The 20757-nt window shown below is 44.4% G+C and overlaps 1 long non-coding RNA gene across 1 annotated transcript; it reads right to left on the minus strand.

Annotated features, from left to right (window-relative positions):
• Positions 1-3472: 3472 nt before the first annotated feature.
• LOC141114001 (uncharacterized) lies at positions 3473-12910 on the minus strand. The gene is made up of 2 exons (XR_012236848.1): positions 12600-12910; positions 3473-4099 (listed from the first exon to the last, which is right to left on the minus strand). It is a non-coding gene; the product is annotated as an uncharacterized lncRNA (long non-coding RNA).
• Between the last annotated feature and the right edge of the window lie 7847 nt (positions 12911-20757).

A 20757-nucleotide genomic window follows, 5' to 3' on the forward strand; every position in this document is an offset into this window, starting at 1 on the left:
AGTGCTTGCTGGTGAGAAAGGGATGGTTCATAAGTCAGCACCTTCTGGTGATTGTAGAAGAGATTTGCGGTCTGATCCAACAGTTGGTTTTCTTTTCCAGCTGGTGAAAGTTAATGCGAACCCTAACTGGATAGCATTAGGTTTGCTAAAGCTTTGTGTATCATAATAGTAAAACTGGGGGGCGCACAATACATAGATCAACCACATCCACTGAGGAGCTAACAGGCTTCACCTACAGTACCTGCATCTTGGCCCCTTTTGGTGTATCGGAAACAGTAGCTGTAGCCTCTGTTGTCACATCAGCAGATGCGGTGTCTAATGTTAAGATGTGACGTGCTCCTGATGGGGCTGGCACCCACTGTGGGAGGAGAAACAAAGGAACAATGAACGGTAGCTGTTTGAGCAGCACAATTTTTTTTCTTACATGTGCTCAACCGTGTACCACAATTTCATTTTTATATATTGTATTCCTGGCCTTTTTTATTTGGTTTTTTTTTTTTAATCCTAGTGCTGCTAATACCCTTCAGCCTTTTCCTGTCCTACATGCTCTGGCTTCAGAGATAATTGCACATCACTGATCTAGGTCGGCCTGCCCAGTGTGCGTTAGCATGATCGCTTGTAATGTATATCAGGGGTGTGTGTGACAGGGTGACAGCGCAAGAACTCAACTGGGAGACGTTGTCACCTCCTAACAAAGGCCTTCATGGTAGGTTCACCAGGCATTATTTTAAGCAGCAGATTCAAAAAGCTTATAAACAGATTTTGGAATTGACATTACTATATTAAAGCTTATATGAGATTTTACTGGTTGGTTTTAATGAAATTTGTTCGTTAATGTCAGGATTGGTATTCAAAGTCTGCCTATAATGCTGGAAAATGACATGGTAGTGCTATGCTGTTATATAGTGATTGTAGGCACTCTTAAGGTTTTTTTTTTTTTTTGTTTTTTTTTTTTATGTGTAAATTCTACTTCTGAAGTAGATGAACCAGCACCTCAATGTGTGAGCACAGGTGGTAGCTTGGAGGGTAAGAGCTCTGACTGGTCTGCTGGAGACCTGAGTTCAAATCCGCCTGAGGGAAAGGCTTGTGTGTCCCAGGTACTGTGCTGTGCCTGAACCCACTGGGGGTGATGGGGCAGTGGTAATATTTCAGACCCACTGCCCTACCAGCAGGGATTCAGGTGCTGTGCAGTATCTAGGGGTGAGGCCAAGAAAAACCTAAGTCCAACTTTTTGAATGGGCTACCCCAGTAAGACAGCCCATTCTTATTATATATGTTGCAGTGATGTCACAGACCGTGGACCGAAGAGGCAGGTTGTCCACAACCTAATGTGATGCCCACACATGTTTCAGACCTGTGGGGGCCTGGGACTGGAGCAGACTGGTGGGTTGTCCATGGCCTCCAGACTTTCACTCAGAGACTTGAGCTCAGGGTCTACAGCACTGTTAGGTATTTGCATTTGAGGATCTACAGCACTTCCTGATTTCGAACTCAGGTCTACAGCGCCCTGGGTCAACGCTCTTATCCTCTGAGCTATTTGCCTCTGCTCAAGCACTTATGTGTTTGTTCTCTTAGTTCAGGACTATAACAAGGTCTCAAATTTAAAAGACAAAACCAAGAATCGAACCTGCAACTCAAAAACAGCTTGATGGCCATGGGCTGGCTGCTAAACCTCTGAGCCAACCAGTCTTCTCATCACCAGGGTAGTCAATTAAGACTTAGTAAGCTAAATATGATCATCGACATTCTAATAAATGGATGTGGATTCAAACCACAAACCTGAAGGTTATGCTGGACCACTGGTTTGCTGCTAAACCTCTATACCAGAACAAAGCTCTGGCTTGAAGCTCAGCAGCCAGCCCTTTGAACATCAACACTTAGTAACTCACGACTTAGTAAATAAAATATCCATTAGTTACTAATCTCCTGACAACTATATTTGTAAAGAGCTTTTTACCCAGGTAGGTAAAAAATGGGACTTAGAATATTTTTTCCTTTTATCATTTAGGGACTGTAGATCAGCTTTGGCTCAGTGATTTAGCAGCCAACCCTTTAAATATTAAGACTTAGTAAATAAATGATCACCAATTTGAGTAATCAATCAACCAATTAATCTTTATGACATAATTGGCCGACTAATGAAGATTAGCATCCAATATCCCTGCTGGAGGGTGACAATATTTGTAATGAACCTCCTTACCTCAGGTGGGTAAAAATGGGGACTTAATATATTCTTCTTCTTTATTTATGGGCCTGCGGTCATAACTTTTGGTAGATGGGGTGTGGAACGCCAGGTTTGAACTCACATGTTGTGTAGAGTTGATGAGAATGATCCAAGACTTTATGATGTTGAGGAACTGGGTCTTCTTCATTTTTAGAGCCAGCTTAGGAGGCTATTCACCAGGATTGGTGCAGAGTTGATGAAGATGATCCAAGACTTGAGGATGATGAGAGGAGGAACCAGATCTTATCCATTTTTAGAGCCGTCTTAGGAGCTATTCAGCAGGATTAGTAAGAGCTGTGTAAAGTGGCTGATAATGAACCAAAACCTGCTCCTTTCTACAGATGCCTTAGGGGATTAGTAGCCAGCAATGCTCAGAGATGTGGTGTTGGGAGTTCTTATCCCAGTGTCAACTCCTTAGATTAGGACCATATAATACAGCCATTATAATGCAGGTTCTTACTGTTTTCACATTAGAGTTAGATTTTGGGCTTTATCACACTTTTGGCAAAAAGTAAGTCAAGTAGACTTTCTTACATACTGGTAGAGTGATACTGAAGTGGTCATTTGTAACACTGCGTTTGGTGTGTATGGAACAACCCACCACGTTGTTTCAAACCTCATTCAATAATTGCTTTCTTTTCCAAAACCTACATATTTCAGGCTCAGCGTAAAACTTCTTATATTACCTGTTATCGCCATGGACAGTCCACTCCAGTGCCTGCCCCCCCATAGGTCTATTAGTAGGCACCTTGTTGGGTTCTTTGGTCCATGGTCAGTGACATCACTGCACCAACAGTTAGGGCTCATTCACATCTGTGCATTGCGTTAAAATAAAATCATCCTTACTGCATCTTTTGATGCGTCTTCACCACAACACACAGATTGTGAGCAAAGCCCCTTACTGGGGAAGAACAGCCCGAAAGTAGGGCTTTACCCCATTAAAGATCCTATTTCCTAGAAGGCCATTGGGGAAGATTTACTAAAACTGGTGCACTCAGAAGCTGAATGGTCACTATGAACAGCTACACGATTTTAACTTCAGCTTGTTCAATTAAGCTTTGCCAATACATCCTGGAAGCTGATTGGCTACCAGATTCTATCTTCTGTGCACCAGTTTTATTAAATCTCCCCCCGTTGTGTTTCTCCCACAGTGCATAGTTCCAATAATAGGTTATAAATCATGGGAATTTTGTGATTTTTTTTTTTTTTTCTAAACGGCACATGGAAAAAAAAAACAGCTGAAAACACTGGGGCTTTACATATTTATTAAAAAAAAAAAAAAAAATCGGCGTGCCTGTATTTTGTTTGTTTTTTTCAAACAGGTTTCTGGTAACTGTTGTAAAAAAAATAAAAACATAAAAACACCAAGGGGTGCATTTATATAAAGATCGCATAGCGACTCAACCATCTATACTGCATTGTGTGAATGGGGCAGAATTGAATGTTCTCAGGTTATTCCCTGCAATTCATTTATGAAGGAGAAAAATACTGCAATTTGGACGCTAGATGGCGCTGACTATCAAAAGGTATGCTCCTCAATGCCATCTCGTGGCAATAATGTGGTATTTTCTGCATTTAGGGCACTCGAATTCTAGAGAATATAGACTGAGGACATTCGATTTTGCCCCATTTCCAGGGAACGAATGAATGCACATGCCCTTTCAATGGAGGAACAGCTATGGAATTTAAAAAAAAAAAAAAAAAAAAAAATACATCCCACAGTATCAGCGTAATCATTTATGGAATGATTAATATGTTATTATTATTAATGAGGATGTTGTCTTTTTCTCAAATCTTCTAAAGTTAAATTCGAAGACTGCTGGAGTGACGGCATCTCAGCACACCGGGGTGTAAGCAGCAGCTCAATGGGAACATCTGAAATAAGAAAAAAAAGTAGTTCTAGTACATGTTATCTCAATTAATAAACTCCTGTGAGATGCATTAACATGTTAATGTCTGTTTAAAAGTAATTTTCAAATCTGCAGCTTACAATAAAATAATCCCTGGTGATCCTCCCGAGTAGGTCCCTGTACAGGCACTTCCTGTTATAGGGTGACAACCTATGGCCATTTCTACACACATTGCACAGCCATGGTCCACCATTGTCACTATCGGGACACCCGCCCTGAGAAATGTCATGCAGCCATCACTGGAGTGCATGTCATCAGAAATTGGCTGTAAAGAGGCTGCAGGAGAACAGCAGCACTGAGATGCAAAAAGATTAAAAAAAAAAAAAGATTTTAATTAAATGAAGCCAATTGTTTATAATATGCAATGCTTTATCAAACTAAATTCAATGTAAAACATGACCTGAGTGAAAGTCATTTAACCACTTACCAACCGGCCCATAGCCGAATGACGGCTGCAGGGCGGTTGGATAACTCTGGGTGGACGTACTATGACGTCCTCCCAGAATTCCCCTCTTGCGCGCCCCCTGGGGCGCGCACCCGAACACATCCGTGACCGCCGGGTTCAGGGGACCCGGCGCATCACGGATCCCGGTAAATGGCCGCTGATCGCGGCCGTTTACCATGTGATCGCGCCGTCAAATGACGGCGCGATCACATGTAAACAGACCGGCGTCATCTGATGACGCCGGTTCCTCTCCTCCCCTCCTGTGTACCGATCGGTACACAGTGAGCGGGGAGGGGGATGGATGGATGTCTGCAGCGCTGTGGGCTGTATGTGTAGTGCCCACAGCGCTGCACAGAGACATCCATCCATCCATGCTCAGCCATCCCTCACTACTAATGCTGTGCAATACTCTGCAATACCAGCACAATACTCTGCAATGCTGTGCAATACTCTGCAATACCCCCGCAATACTCTGCAATACCCCCGCAATGCCCCCACAATACTCTGCAATGCCCCCCGCCATACTCTGCAATGCCCCCCGCCATACTCCGCAATGCCCCCCGCCATACTCCGCAATGCCCCCCGCCATACTCCGCAATGCCCCCCGCCATACTCCGCAATGCCCCCCGCCATACTCCGCAATGCCCCCCGCCATACTCCGCAATGCCCTGCCATGCTCAGCTGTACTCGGCCTCTGTATGTGGCCAGGCTGTGGAAGTCTCACACATGGGGTATCGCCGTACTCAGGAGGAGCAGGAGAATCTATTTTGGGGTGTCATTTTTGGCATGTACATGGTATGTGGTAGAAATACTGTATAAATGGACAACTTTGTGTTAAAAAAAAAAAAAAGCGTTTTAACCACTTCCCGCCCGCCGGCCGTCATACAACGTCCTTGACTTTGTGCGGAGATATCTGAATGATGGTTGCAGCTACAGGCATCATTCAGATATCAGCTTTTTCAGCCGGCGATTCCCTACATCATGAGAACTATCATAGCAGCTGTTCCACTGCTTGATCGTTCTTACGGGAGGCGAGAGGGGACGTCCCCCCTTCCCGCCGCCTTGCGGTGCTTCTACCGACTCACCGCTACGATCGAAGCCAGGATCTTTTTTTTTTTTTTTTTAATTTCAGGCTTCCCAGCCTAGAGGTGAGATGTGGGGTCTTATTGACCCCATATCTCACTGTAAAGAGGACCTGTCATGCCATATTCCTATTACAAGGATGTTTATATTCCTTGTAATAGGAATAAAAGTGGTCAAAAAAATTTTTTTTTTGGAAAAAAGCATCAAACTAAAATAAATAAAGTAAAATGAACAATAAAAAAAAAAAAAAAAAATTTTTAAAGCGCCCCTGTCCCTGTGTGCTCGCATGCAGAAGCGAACGCATACGTAAGTCCCGCCCACATATGAAAACGGTGTTCAAACCACACATGTGAGGTATCACTGCGATCGGTAGAGCGAGAGCAATAATTTTGGCCCTAGACCTCCTCTGTAACTCAAAACATGTAACCAGTAAAAAATTTTAAAGCGTCGCCTATGGGGATTTTTGAGTAGCAAAGTTTGGCGCCATTCCACAAGCGCGTGCAATTTTGAAGGGTGACATGTTGGGTATCCATTTACTCGGCGTAACTTCATCTTTCACATTATGCAAAAACATTGGGCTAACTTTACTGTTTTGGTTTTTGTAAAGCACAAAACATTTTTTTTTCCAAAAAAAACGCGTTAAAAAAATTGCTGCGCAAATACCGTGCGAGATAAAAAGTTGCAACGACCGCCATTGTATTCTCTAGGGTCTTTGCTAAAAAAACATATATAATGTTTTGGGGTTCTAAGTAATTTTCTAGCTAATAAATGATGATTTTTACATGTAGGAGAGAAATGTCAGAATTGGCCTGGGTGCTCCAGAACGCCTGAAGGTGCTCCCCTGCATGTTGGGCCTCTGTATGTGGCCACGCTGTGTAAAAGTCTCACGCATGTGGTATCACCATACTCGGGAGTAATAGCAGAATGTGTTTTGGGGTGTAATTTGTGGTATGCATATGCGGTCTGTGAGAAATACCCTGCTAATATGACAATTTTGTGGAAAAAAAAAAAAAAAGTAAAAAAAAACCTTGATTTTGCAAAGAATTGTGGGAAAAAATGACAACTTCAAAAAACTCACCATGCATCTTTCTAAATACCTTGGAATGTCTTCTTTCCAAAAAGGGGTCATTTGGGGGGTATTTGTACTTTTCTGGCATGTTAGGGTCTCAAGAAATTAGATAGGCCGTCAGTAATTCAGGTGTGATCAATTTTCAGATATGCGCACCATAGCTTTTGGACTCTATAACTTTCAAAAAGACCAAATAATATCCACCGATTTGGGTTATTTTTACCAAAGATATGTAGAGGTATAAATTTTGGCCAAAATATATGAAGAAAAATTACTAATTTGCAAAATATTATAACAGAAATGAAGAAAAATGTATTTTTTTACAGATTTTTCGGTCTTTTTTCTTTTACGGCGCAAAAAATAAAGAACCCAGCAGTGATTAAATACCACCAAAAGAAAGCTCTATTTGTGTGGAAAAAAAGGACAAAAATTTCATAAAGATACAGTGTTGCATGACTGAGTAATTGTCATTCAAAATGTGAGAGCACCAAAAGCTGAAAATTGGTCTGGTTAGGAAGGGGGTTTAAGTGCCCAGTTGTCAAGTGGTTAAAGTAAAGCAGAGACATTATAGCGCCTATCTTGGCAGCCCATTTACTAGGTGTGTAAGAAAGCGTTACAATCTGTGCTCAAAGTTTATTACAAACAGCTATAGACTACGTCTGTGGCCCCATTGGGGGGGGGTTATACACTAACTTACCAAAAGTATTGGGACACCTTCCTTTACACACACATGAACTTTAATGGCGTCTTAGTCTGTAGGGTTCAATATTGAGTTGCCAATTTTTTTTTATTTTGAAAATCTTGCAAAAAAGAAACACATCTTTACAAAAAATAAATATTTAAAAAAACATTTTTTTTGTAATTTTTATGTATGCATAACATACTGTATACACGACTAAACATAATAATAAAGGCTTACTTCAACCTATAATATATGAACAAAAGGTTTTTTTTTTTCTCCAACCAAGAGCAATATCAATATCTATATCTCTCTCTCTATATATATCTATCTCTCTCTATATACATACACACATATATATATACATACACACACACACACACATACATAGTATAATCTCTCTCACTAAATAGCACAGACATCTTCAAAAATTCTACACATTACTCAACTTGATTAACATTCAGACCAAGAAACATAGATCATGTGTATGTAGCCTTTCTTCAAAATTATGTTTATCCTTGAAAATCTAAGGGAGTGTCCAGAGAGAAAACAGGGAAAGAACCCAACACCCAGAGATCAACAAACAGCAACTACAGGCCTTTATCCAGACCCTTTGCCGCCATCTGTCTTTCTCGATAACCCGAATTTTCCCTATCTCACACACCACCACCAGAACAGGAAGGACTTTCTTCCGAAGGGATACCCGACACCGTGCATTCCAGGTGTAATATCGGACTACTAAGCTGACTAGAAAAAAAAAAAGTGTGTCCAAATAAAATCCCTTGCGATTCTGCAATGCTCCATACACTCACTCAGCATAAGACATGCTAGGCAAGAAAGGAATATTCAGAGGCTTCCCCACCTTTTTATAGACTTCTATATTGAAAGGGCACTGAAGCAAGAAGTAGTCCATGGTTTCCACTTCACCCTGACACTCCGATCTTGGACAACCACGATTGTCCAAAGAGTGGCACTTCACGTTCCCCCTCACATAGAGCCTACCATGGAAAGTGAGCCAGGCCTGGTCCCTAAATTTCAAGGGAATCTGCTCAGAAATTATCAAATGTAAACCCTCCCTCATATGAGTTGGGCAATCCCTTAAGGCCAGTGGAGCATGAAAGACAGTACCCACCATCTTCTCACCCAGGTGTCTCCTAGGGAAGGACCTGATATCCTCCGCTGTCACATACCACCATCTAAAAATTTTCAGGCAAGGGGCAACATAAGCCGGGAGCTTACCATGCTTGACCCTTAGGCTTTTCACTGGCCCACCACTCTCCCAACAGCCCAGAAAAGGTCTAAACCAGATCTGGAAAATACCTACCCATCCAGGCGGTCTCTCTGCTAGCATGTTACCAAAATTATGTTTCAAAAACTTCAGAGAGAAAAACACAATTGGGTTGACCATCCCTAGGCCACCCTTCCACCTAGATAGGCAAATCACATTCCGCTTCACAAGATTCAGCCTGTTCCCCCATAATAATTGGAAGAAACAATTATAAATCCTGGTATAGCAGGACTCTGGCAAGATGCAAACAAAGCGGACATACAGAAGGGTAGGAATCAGGTAGATCTTAATCAAGTCCACCCTTTCCCTCAAAGAGAGCCGCCACCCCTTCCAGCATTTCACCTTGACATCAGCATCATTCAGCCTGGCTTCCCAATTTGACTTACTGTAATCATCAGGGCCAAACTCGATGCCTAATATGTTGACTTTCTGCTGAGGCCTTGGGAAGGTGTCCGTTAGTGCAAAGCCCTCACCTCCCCCGCTCACCCAAAAAATGCCACTTTTATCACGGTTGACCTTGGAGCCTGATGCCTTGGAATACTGCTCTATAACTGAGACCACCTCCTGTGCCTCCTCTGTCCCAGAGATAAAGACAGAAACGCCATCAGCATAGGCTACAACCCTCAAGGGCAGCTCGCCAGTAATGCTCACCGGCACCCTGCACAATGGTCCACTCTCTAGCCTTCTGATGAAGGGGTCGATTGCGAACACTTATAGCAAAGTGCTCAGAGGACACCCCTGGCGCACCCCCAATCCAACCCTGAAGGGCCGTCCAACCCAACCGTTAACAAGCATGAAGCTCTCTGCCTCTCTGTATAAAGCCTTAAGCCACCCAATAAACCTACCCTAGCCCATACTTGTCAAGGAGAAGCCAGAGGTACTCATGATTGACACGATTAAAATCCTTCGACTGATCCAATGCCAGCAAATACTTTCCCCAGCATTCAGCCCTGCAATGTTCCAGAGCCTCCCGGACAGCTAACACCTCTGAAAAAGTGCTCCGGCCCTGAACCCAAACAGTGCTCCTGAGGAAAAAGCAATCTGCTACGGACAAGCGCCAAAAAATTATCTTTGCCAGAATCTTTCTATCGACATCGAGAAGACTACTGGGGCGCCAATTTTCAATCAGAGGGATCCTTGCCTTTTGACAACAGAATCACAGCAGATTGTCCCATGGAGGGAGGGAGCGAACCCTCTTGCAGACAGCCGTTAAATACCTCCACAAAATAAGGTACCAAGCTGGGATTTGGAAGTCTTATAAAATTCAGCCATCAGTCCGTCTGGCCCAGGTGTTTTCATACTAGCCAGACCGTCTATAGCTTTCACTACCTCTCCTGCTGTGATTGCCCCTGTTAAACTTGCTAGCAGAATGTTATTTTCCAGACCTGGTGTAGAATCCAGAAAACTCGACATCTTTGCCCGATCGAGGTACTTCTCCCCCAGAAGATCCACATAAAAGACCTCCATGATCCCTGACCTGGATTTCGTCAAAGAGCCCGTACTATCCCTTAGCCCAGGAGTCTCCAAACTACGGCCCTCCAGCTGTTCAGAAACTACAATTTCCATCATGCCTATAAATGTCAGAGTTTTACAATGCCTCATGGGACGTGTAGTTCCGCAACAGCTGGAGTGCCGTAGTTTGGAGATCCCTGCCTTAGCCCAACCACCATCTTAACTGCTGCTCTTTGTTTGCAGTTCTGATAAGCGTCGGGCGAGTGACATTTCCCGCAGCCCCTTTCAAGAACCAAAGAAGCGTGCCGATTATATTGATACTTCCTAAGGAGAAGTTTCACCTCAGAGATTGCCCCTGAGTCTCCACCACTTGAGACAAGGCGATCAAGTTTTCTCCGCAGCTGCTGGTAGGACGTTATAATCGGATCCATTCGGATGGCATAACAAAGCTAAGGTGGATGGTACCCGAACCTCGGTTCAAGAACGAGGTGTTGCTTGTAATGTGTCCTATATAGGCGCTGGACCCTTGTTAAGTTGGTATTCCTGGTCAATCTTGCCCAAGGTAAACCAGAAAGGGTGCTTTACAGGTCCAGTTATACGCTTACCTTTAGGTGATTGGAGACTGGCAACCAATAGTAAGACGGTTCCTCCCATATAACCCCTCCTATACAGGAAGTGCCTCAGTTTTGTAGCAAGCAATGACGATCCCAGAAAGAGGGGAGGGACCTCTTGTGTCCCGTGATGTACTCCAAGAAAAGGATTTTACAGGTAAGCCGTTTTAAAAATCCGTTTTTCTTTATCGTACATCATGAGACACAGAGCACCATAAAAATGACTATGTGGGATGTTCTAAAGCAATGCACCTGAGGGGGGGGGGGGGGGACATTATTCCTAAGCCCAACGGGCCTGAGACTATAAAGCTGCCTGCAACACGCTGTGGCCAAAAACAGTCTCTTTTTGAGATCTCACATCCACCTGGTAAAACCTGGTGAATGTATGAACTGAAGACCAAGCGGCCGCTTTGCAAACCTGAGCCATAGACACCTGCTGGCGTACTGCCCTTATAGCCACTAGGAAAACTAATTTCCTGGTCAATAGGACAAAAGGGATATGCCTAATAGGTTCAAAGGGCTGACTCTGTAAGGCTGACAGTACCAAATTGAGGTCCCAAGGACATAAAGGTGGTTTAAGCGGTGGCCTCAGGTGTGTTACTCCCTTGACAAAGGTTCGCACCAAAGAATGGGATGCAATTTTTCTTTGGAAAAAAAACGATAAAGGCCGAAATCTGTCCCTTAATTGTCCCTAAAGCGAGCTTCAAGTCTACTCCTGTTTGGAGAAAAGGCGAGCACCCTTCCAATCGTATACCTATGAGGGTTCCATTTCCTTTTCTCACACCAAGAAATGTATGACTTCCAGACTCTATAATAGATAGCTCTAGAAACTGACTTTCTAGCGTTTATCAAAGTGGACAAGACTGAACCCATAATACCACTGTCTTTCAATAGTCTGGTCTCAATAGCCAGGCCATCAAATTCAGCAACCGTAAAGAAGGATGGAATATGGGCACTTGAGACAACAGGTCTGGACGGCAAGGAAAGACCAACGGGTAAACCTAATGTCAGTGTGTGGTGATGAAGAAGGGGGATGAGGAGGTGTCAGTGTGTGATGAAGAAGGGGGATGAGGAGGTGTCAGTGTGTGATGATGAAGAAGGGGGATGAGGAGATGTCAGTGTGTGATGATGAAGAAGGGGGATGAGGAGATGTCAGTGTGTGATGACGAAGAAGGGGGATGAGGAGATGTCAGTGTGTGATGAAGAAGGGGGATGAGGAGGTGTCAGTGTGTGATGAAGAAGGGGGATGAGGAGGTGTCAGTGTGTGATGATGAAGAAGGGGGATGAGGAGATGTCAGTGTGTGATGAAGGGGGATGAGGAGGAGGTGTCGGTGTGATGATGAAGGGGGATGAGGAGGAGGTGTCGGTGTGATGATGAAGGGGGATGAGGAGGAGGTGTCGGTGTGATGATGAAGGGGGATGAGGAGGAGGTGTCGGTGTGATGATGAAGGGGGATGAGGAGGAGGTGTCGGTGTGATGATGAAGGGGGTGTCAGTGATTTAGGGGGTCAGTATTAGTGGGTAGTTATTGCAGAGTGAAGGGGGGTGTCAGTGTTGGGGGGATGGGGGGTGACTATTAGGGGGTTGTTGGTAAGTCTGGGGGGGTTGTATTGGGAATTGTTCAGAAGGGGGGGCATATAAAGGGGGAGGGGGTGACATTCCGGGTGTAATTAGGGGGGTGTGGGAAGGGGGGTGTATATAATGGGGGAGGGGTGTATATAATAAAGGTGGGGGGTGTCCCGGGCCGGGTGTACACAGTAGGGGGAGGGGTGTTTGGTGACATTCCGGGTGTTGTGGGTGGAAGGAGGCGTTCCCCGGGTGTATTCCTCTCCCCGGTACCTCGGTCTCTCGGCCCCCCAGCGGCTCCTCCATGCGGTGTAGACTCCCGGCCGCCTCACCGCTCACCGCCGCCATCTTCCTGAGGAGAAAAAAAAACCGAGTAGCGGAGAGTGCGCACCAGAGACCCCGCCTCCTTCTCCACACACACGGCCCCACCCACCTCCAACTAGAGCGCGGCCACCAGCTCCGATTGGCCGAGGCCGGACATCAACACGGGCCCGCCCCCCTCGTGCTCTGGCACGTGGCCAGTCCCTCGTCCCCCATTGGCCGCCGCGTGTTGTTGTTCAGCGGCCGGGTCACGTGTCGAAGGAAGAGGGGGGCGTGACGGGTCCCCCGGGGAATCACTTAACCCCATCGTGCCCGCGGAGAGAGAGAGAGGGGGGTGTGACCCGCCGGAAAATGGAAGCCGAGCATTGCAGCCTGTTCAGAGGAGGGTCTGCAAATCATAGAGCTCCCGGTGCAGCATGTCCCCCTGTGATTGTACAATGTGCCCCCCCCGTCCCCCCCATACCACCATCTATCCGGGGCTGAGAGATCCGATACCATCTACATGGAAGGCCCCGACACCCCCACACTGTGCGATCACATTGTAATGTGTATGGGCCAGCCAGGAGCACAGGGGACAGACTGATCCTTTCCCTTCTCTGCTGCTTCATCTGTTTGTTGTATTGTGATAATGAATAAAAAAAAAAAAAAAGCTCCAGACTCCTGCTGCTTCCTGTTTTTATTGTATTTATTATTTATTTATTATTTTATTTGTTTATTTTTAATTATTTTAATGTAATTTCGTTGTATTTATTTTTATGTTATTAATTTACATTGTATTTTAATGTATTTCCTTTTATTTATTATATTTATTTTATATTTTTAATTTTATTTATTTTTACAATTTATTTTAACATATATTGTTCATTTATATTTTATTTTTATGTATTTTCATTTTATTATATTCTAATTTTATATATTAATTTTATTTAATTTCTTTTTACAATTTATTTTAACATATATTTATTGTTCATTTATATTTTATTTTTATGTATTTCTGTTGTATTTATAATTTTATTTTGTTTTGTATGTTTTATTTCAAAGTGTTTCTTACCCTAACATTTCATATTCCTGATAGGTGCCTGCTGTCCCATGTACTTGTATGATAGTCTCCTGTTCTCTTTGTATTGCTTCCTTTATGTGAAATTCCTGGTAAACCTGCCAGTCCCTCTGCTTTCCTATCAAAACTGACCACACTAGGCACGAGAACACAGCGTGGTAAGTTCTCTAGCTGTGCTGGAAACTCAGCCTGCCCTCCTCCAATGATCAGAATTTTCCTGACACACTCCCCCCTGCCCAGCCATTCACTGGGAAGCTCAGTGTGCTGTTGCTCCCCCCCCCCCCGTTTTATATACAGTCATTTTCTAGCCATATTTTTTGGCTTGACCACCGCTTATAACAGCCACTTCCTCAACTTATTGACGTTGTGATCACTATGCGGTGCTAATCAGGAGTTTTTCATCTCTATGTTTTGTTGGATTCCATCTTCTTTTCAAGTCAGGTTGTACCCAGCAGTGAAGCTATTTTCTTCTCTCTTCAGGTTATATTTTTATTTTACTTTTTTATTTTATATATATATATATATATATATATATATATATATATATATATATATATATATATATATATATATATATATATATATATTTACAGTATTTGGAGGTGGGGTTAATCTTGCATGTGTTGGGATCATTATTTTCTTGCACTCCCCTGCCCTTAACGATGCTCACTTCATGCATTCTGTTTATATGATTCTCAATGTTGATTTATGTTTTATTATAGATGTACATTGTCTTCCACAAGGAACCGCCCCTGAGGAAAGGACAAGTTCCTGAAACGTGTCGGAGGTAATTTCCATCTAGGACACAATACTTATTTGCATTTGTTGTACATTCTGATGTTGTTCTTAAATAGTCAAATCGCAATTTCTATGCAGATATTGGCTTTTTATAATATTTAATAAATTACAATTTGTCATACATCAATATTTGGTTTTGTACCATTACTCAGTTGCCCTTAAAATACCAATCCTCTTTGGGGGGGACCCTTTCTCACAGGTGTGTTAAATTTGGTGTTATCGCTCTCACTCTCTCATACTGGTCACTGGAAGTTCAACATGGCACCCCATGACAAATCTCTCTGAGGATCTGAAAAAAAAAGAATTGTTGCTCTAAATAAAGATGGCCTAGGCCAGTGATGGTGAACCTTGTCATTCCAGATGTTTTGGAACTACATTTCCCATGATGCTCAATTACAACGCAGAGTGCATGAGCATCATGGGAAATGTAGATCCAAAACATCTGGGGTGCCAAGGTTCACCATCACTGGCCTAGGCTATAGGAAGATTGCCAAGACCCTGAAACTGAGCTGCAGCACGGCGTCCAAGACCATATAGAGGTTTACCAGGACAGGTTCCACGCAGAACAGGCCTTGCCATGGTGGACCAAAGAAGCTGAGTGCACATGCTCAGCGTCATATCCAGAGGTTGTCTTTGGGAAATAGACGTATGAGTGCTGCCAGCATTGCTGCAGAGGTTGAAGAGGTGGCGTGTGTGGCGGCAACCAGGTGAGGAGTACAAAGACAAGTGTGTCTTGCCTACAGTCAAGCATGGTGGTGGGAGTGTCATGGTCTGGGGCTGGAATAGGTGCTGCCAGCACTGGAGAACTACAGTTCATTGAGGGAACCATTAATGCCAACATGTACTGTGACATACTGAAGCAGAGCATGATCCCCTCCCTTCAGAGACTGGGCCGCAGGGCAGTATTCCAACAACCCCAAACACACCTCCAAGATGACCACTGCCTTGCTAAAGAAGCTGAGGGTAAAGGTGATGGACTGGCCAAGCATGTCTCCAGACCTAAGCCCTATTGAGTATCTGTGGGGTATCCTCAAACGGAAGGTGGAGGAGCGCAAGGTCTCTAACATCCACCAGCTCTGTGATGTCATCATGGAGGAGTGGAAGAGGACTCCAGTGACAGCCTGTGAAGCTCTGGTGAACTCCATGCCCAAGAGGGTTAAGGCAGTGCTGGAAAATAATGGTGGCCACACAAAATATTGACACTTTGGACATTTTTCACTTAGGGGGTGTACTCACTTTTGTTGCCAGTGGTTTAGACATTAATGGCTGTGTGTTGAATTATTTGGAGGGGACAGTAAATTTACACTGTTATACAAGCTGTACACTCACTTCTTTACATTGTAGCAAAGTGTCATTTCTTCAGTGTTGTCACATGAAAAGATAGAATAAAACATTTAGAAAAATGTGAGGGGTGTACTGTTTTATGAGATACTGTATATATAATTAATTTTTATAAATGACTTTATTGTATTTCTATTTTTTTAAATATATTTTTTTTTTAAATTGATATTTTATTACATTTATAGTTTTTTTTTTAATTTATACCATCCTTCCCTGTCTGGGTGGGTTCAGTCCAGTTGTCCTTTAATATCATCAATGACATCACTGCCAGCAACGCCATTCATTTGGCATCATCCTGGTGCCTCCATGGCAGCGTACATGTGATAGTAAACTGCCATGGATAGGCACCAGAAAAATAAAATTATGGTGAGTCTGATACAACTTTCTGTTTAATTGCCCAAAATTGAGCAACTTCCTCTAGAGATAATGAACCGATTAAAAGTGTATCGAATGCCAACCGTGGTAGTTAGAGTAGTGAAAAAGATGCAAAAAGTATGAAGAAAGATGCCCATTGTCACCGAGATTCTTTCTAAGCTTCGGGCTCTTATAATTAAAGCCCCACTCCAGGCACGAAAAAAAAAAAAACATCCTGGTAGCGGGGCCCACTGCATTGCAAAGGTTCAACACTCATTAAAGCGGTGTGATGCATTGGTTTTCTAGTTTAGACTTTCTTTCATTAATTTGCACCTGGTGATCCAGCCAGTAAGTCTGTTGTTTTTCAACAGAAAAAGCTGTCCGGCAGATGTAGCAGGGTGTTGAGACAAACCATTTACCACTGACTTACGATGGTCAGCTTTTATTTATTTATGTAAAACCTTTATCCCAAAAGGAACAAAAGTGTTTGCTGTAACTGCAGCGTGAGCTGGAGTTTGGCTTCAATTTGTTAGTGAAACTAAATCTGCCAGTACATCTAACACAGCTCAATACTTTCTTGAAGCACTTTTGGCACCAATTACAGCCTCAAGTCTTTTTGAGTATGATGCTACAAGCTTGGCACACCTATTTTTGGGCAGTTTCTCTCATTCTTCTTTGTAGGACCTCCCAAGCTCCATCAGGTTGGATGGGGAGGGTCGGTGCACAGCCATTTTCAGATCTCTACAGAGATGTTCAATCGAGTTCAAGTCTGGGCTCTGGCTGGGCCACTCAAGGACATACGCAGAGTTGGCCCATAGCCACTCCTTTGTTATCTTGGCTGTGTGCTTAGAGTGGTTGTCCTGTTGGAAAATGAACCTTCATCCCAGTCTGCCATTCAGGCCAAAGAGTTCAATCTTTGTTTCATCGGACCAGAGAATTTTGTGTATCGTGGTCTGAGAGTCCTTCAGGTGCCTTTTGGCAAACTCCAGACGGGCTGTCTGGCCACTCTACCATACAGGCCTGATTGGTGGAGTGCTGCAGATATGGTTGTTCTTCTGGAAGGTTCTCCTCTCTCCACAGAGAAATGCTGGAGCTCTGTCAGAGTGATCACAGATATCTTGGTCACCTCCCTGACTAAGGCCCTTCTCCCCCGATCGTTCAGCTTAGCCGGGCGGCCCGCTCTAGGAAGAGTCCTGTCGGTTCTAAACTTCTTCCATTTCCAGATGATGGAGGCCACTGTGCTCATTGGGACCTTCAATGCTGCAGAAATTTTTCTGTACCCTTCCCCAGATCTGGGCTTCCATACAATCCTGTCTCGGAGGTCTACAGACAATTCCTTGGACTTCATGGCTTGGTTGGTGCTCTGACATGCACTAACTGTGGGACCTCATATAGACGGGTGTGTGCCTTTCCAACTCATGCCCAATCAACTGAATTTACCACAGGTGGACTCCACTCAAGTTGTAGAAACATCTCAGGGATGATCAGTAGAAACAGGCTATACCTAAGCTCAATTTTGAATGTCATGGCAAAGGCTGTGAATACTTATGTACATGGGATTTTTTTTAGTTTTTATTATTAATACATTTGCAAATATTTCAAACAAACTTCTTTCACGTTGTCATTATGGGGTAAAATTGTATGGAAAATAAAGGATTTAATGCATTTTGTGGAAAAAGTGAAGCGCTGTGAATACTTTCCGGATGCACTGTAAGCTGTAATACTTACCTTACCCCCAGCTCTGTCAGGCTCCCGCCATCTGTATGACAGGTCGCCCCCCCAAGTCTTTTGTTTATGGTGCTCTGGATGGCGGTCGCAGCCCAACGTAACCAAGTAGAATGCAGGACCATCACCTCTGCATTGTACAGAAGGTCATCCAAGGCCTGCCAACAACTCGGAGCATGAGAGAGAAGTGGGGAGTGCCGCAGCAAGGAATAGGATTAGTTATTCTTCTTCCCTTGAGATGGTGGTGGTGGAGGTCTTGCCGTCTGGCTGATGTAATAACTGGACCTTGCATAGGTGAGCCCATTCTTCACTGGACCCCCTTTTCAAGCAGATGTAATGCCTAATCAAATGAAACTTAGTTTGTCAAACCACTCTGTATCATTCACAATTGCCATTTTTACATTAAATATTGTTTTCAACCATTCCCAAAACCGCAGTCCTGCTGCGCTCCTGCAACTACTTCTGGACTACATTATTATTATTCATGATTTATATAGTGCCAACAGTTTACGCAGCGCTTTACAATGTAGAGGGGGGACAGCACTACATGGACTCCAGTGACGGCTGCATGGCATTTCTCAGGCCGGGTTTCCTGATGGTGAGAACGGTGGACCGTGCCTGTGCCGTTTGTGTTGAAACAACCACTTGTAGTCTCCATCAGAAGCCCAGCAAGCACAACTAGGAGGAGGCAGGGACGGAGTGTTGTCACCCTATGACAGGAAGTGCCTGGAGAAGGCCGGATCAAAAGCTGCAGATGTAAAAACATTAAAAAGATATAAAAACAATCGGGGCTGGAGCCCCGAGTGGGTCCCCAAAAAGCCCCGGGTCTCGAGCATTCACAAATCTATTATTAGCCTCGAATGGGGATCGATCTGACTCGGAGCGCGGCCGAGTGACATAGCAGGTCCTGCCTTCTGGAGCCTGCAAGCACCTATGATGGACGTCCCACTGGTCCAATGCTGGGACCGCGGGACGTGTGATGTCCATCATAGGCGCTGCAGGCTCCAGAAAGTGGGAATTACAATGCGGCTGCGTCACTATGAGATCCCCGCTCGGCTCTCCTCTCCTGTCCTGTCTCTGGCTGCCTGCTGTCTACTGGGAGGGGCACAACGGCGCTGCGCACTACGGCTGAGCTGCAGAAGGAGCCAGAGGTCACGGTCACCTGAAGTCTGACATCACATGTAATGGTCAGGTAGGTCAGTGCATGTCAGTGTAATGGTCAGTGTATGTCAGTATAATGGTCAGGTAGGTCAGTGTGAGTCAGGTAGGTCAGTGTAATGGTCAGGTAGGTCAGTGTAATGGTCAGGTAGGTCAGTGTAATGGTCAGGTAGGTCAGTTTTTTAGCGGTCAGCATTGATGGGCACTGGTAAGCCAGGCAGCAACCAGCAGGTGAGCCTCATGCACTGGCGCTAAACATTCGGTGTGCAGGGGGCCTTAAAAATGAACTTTACGTCTTTTATTTAAACTGTGATCATGTGCAACAGTCATCTGTCCCATTCATACAATCACTTGCTGCAAATTAGCATGTCCGCCTTGCAGCACTGGGGTTACTGGTTCAACTTCCAGTCAGGACACTATCTGCTCTGAGTTTGCTGTTTTTCCCCTTTACGTGTATGGATTTCCTCCGGGTACTCTGGTTTCCTCCCAAGCTCCAAACATGCTGGTAGGTTAATCGGCCCCTGTCTAAGTCAGCTCTAGTAGGCGTATGTATACATGCAGGGACTTTAGATTGTAAGCTCCTTAAAGCGAAGCTCCACCCAAAAGCGGAAGCTCCGCTTGTTTGCTCCCCCCCCTCCTCCACTGCCACATTTTCCACCTTTCGGGGGGAAGGGGGGCGACATCATGGGATCCCTGAGACAGATAATTGTCCTTTTATTAAAAGTCAGCAGCTACAGTATTTATTCCCATTTCCAAGGACATGGATGAGCGAGTTTGGGGTGGAGGAACTTGAATGGCCTGCACAGAGTCCTGACTTCAACCCCATAGAACACCTTTGGGATGAATTAGAGTGGAGACTGCGAGCCAGACCTTCTTGTCCAACATCAGTGCCTGACCTCACAAATGCACTTCTGGAAGAATGGTCAAACATTCCCATAGACACACTTCTAATCCTTGTGGACAACCTTCCCAGAAGAGTTTAAGCTGTAATAGCTGCAAAGGGTGGGCCAACTCAATATTGAACCCTACAGACTAAGACTTTGGAGGCCATTAAAGTGCATGTGCGTGTAAAGGCAGGTGTCCCAATACTTTTGACAATATAGTGTATTCATGCATGGCTGGTGTAATAACAATAAGCGCGACTCATATTGTGTCATAAAAGACGTTTATCTCCATAACATACAACCAGTCTATATACAGAGTCACAGCCAGTGTAAATGAACAATTTATTTATATCTCAGATAATCGTTTCCCATTCCCAAGTCTCGAGTGTAAAGGGTCACCATACAATCAATTTAAAGTCATTCTAAATGTTATTTATTTTTTATTTTTAAATAACAAACATGTCATCCTTACCTGCTCTGTGTAATGGTTTTGCACAGAGCAACCCCGTTCCTCCTCTTCTGGGCCCCCCCCCCCGACCGCAAGTGCTATGGGCTCCCCCCCGCCAATACCCCCATAACAAGCCACGTGCTCAATCCCAAGCTGGCTGTGTGTGTCCATTGACCCACAGAGCGTGGCTCGACCCCACCCCCCCTGCTCTCTCTCTTCACTGGCTGTGATTCACAGCAGGAGGAGCCAATGGCTCCCGCTGCTGCCCCTCTGTCCAATGAGGAAAGAGAGCCAAGAGCTGCTGCTCTCCTGCACATCATTGGATTGAGATCAGGTAAGTATAAA

This window comes from Aquarana catesbeiana, linkage group LG12 (assembly GCF_042186555.1).
Source record: "Aquarana catesbeiana isolate 2022-GZ linkage group LG12, ASM4218655v1, whole genome shotgun sequence".
In the NCBI taxonomy this organism is placed as follows: domain Eukaryota; kingdom Metazoa; phylum Chordata; class Amphibia; order Anura; family Ranidae; genus Aquarana; species Aquarana catesbeiana.